The sequence below is a fragment of the Branchiostoma belcheri genome, unplaced genomic scaffold (assembly GCF_001625305.1).
Source record: "Branchiostoma belcheri isolate BF01 breed outbred unplaced genomic scaffold, Haploidv18h27 scaffold97, whole genome shotgun sequence".
Classification (NCBI taxonomy): domain Eukaryota; kingdom Metazoa; phylum Chordata; class Leptocardii; order Amphioxiformes; family Branchiostomatidae; genus Branchiostoma; species Branchiostoma belcheri.
Genome location: NW_017804653.1, coordinates 18,891 through 19,610, shown reverse-complemented (window position 1 = coordinate 19,610; position 720 = coordinate 18,891).

Here is a 720-nt window from a genome sequence, read left to right as displayed (position 1 = left end):
CCCCCCGAACACAGTCACATGGCCTTCGAAGTGTGTATGCTAAACATTACTGACGTCATATTAACCATAATATAGTTTTTCTGTACTGGTCTGCATCAGGTGCACCTGGAAATTGCATTTGTACGATTGAAAGCGACTCCCGCATTGAGAAGGAGACTGTTTTCTAGTAAAAAGGGCCTCTGATGACGTCACTCTTGGCTTTCCTCCCGAATCAAGTTTCCAGTTCGTGCTCGAACTAGTTTTGAATGTTCAGACAAATGAGTTGCACTATTGAGAAGACACAATCTAAGGCTTTTATATCTCACCGAGACCGACACCCAAGTGTACAGCCTTCTCTCAGTAAATGCCCATTTATACCTCCGTAGTCGCCAGAAGTACGGACCAGGTCTCCGTTTCTACCAATGATTCAACATTTAGCTGGGTTTTCCTGCACAACAAACTATATCTCGGGAGCGGACAAGCTTGGACAGGAATGCCAGGTTTATTCTCTACCAGCTATGACTGAAAATAGCAATTTTATCTGCTTTCCGTTGAAGCGCCGAACTTAAAACGCAATCGTTCTCACTTGGAACGATCAGCCAGAGGCGGGCATTGTGACGTCACCAGCTCAAATACGTTCTAGGCGGTTTATACCACCTATACCAGCCAGAAATGGACGGAAAGTCAACTCTTGCGCAAGAGCATCCCTGTACCTATCCTTTCCATGGCAAGACTTGTTCA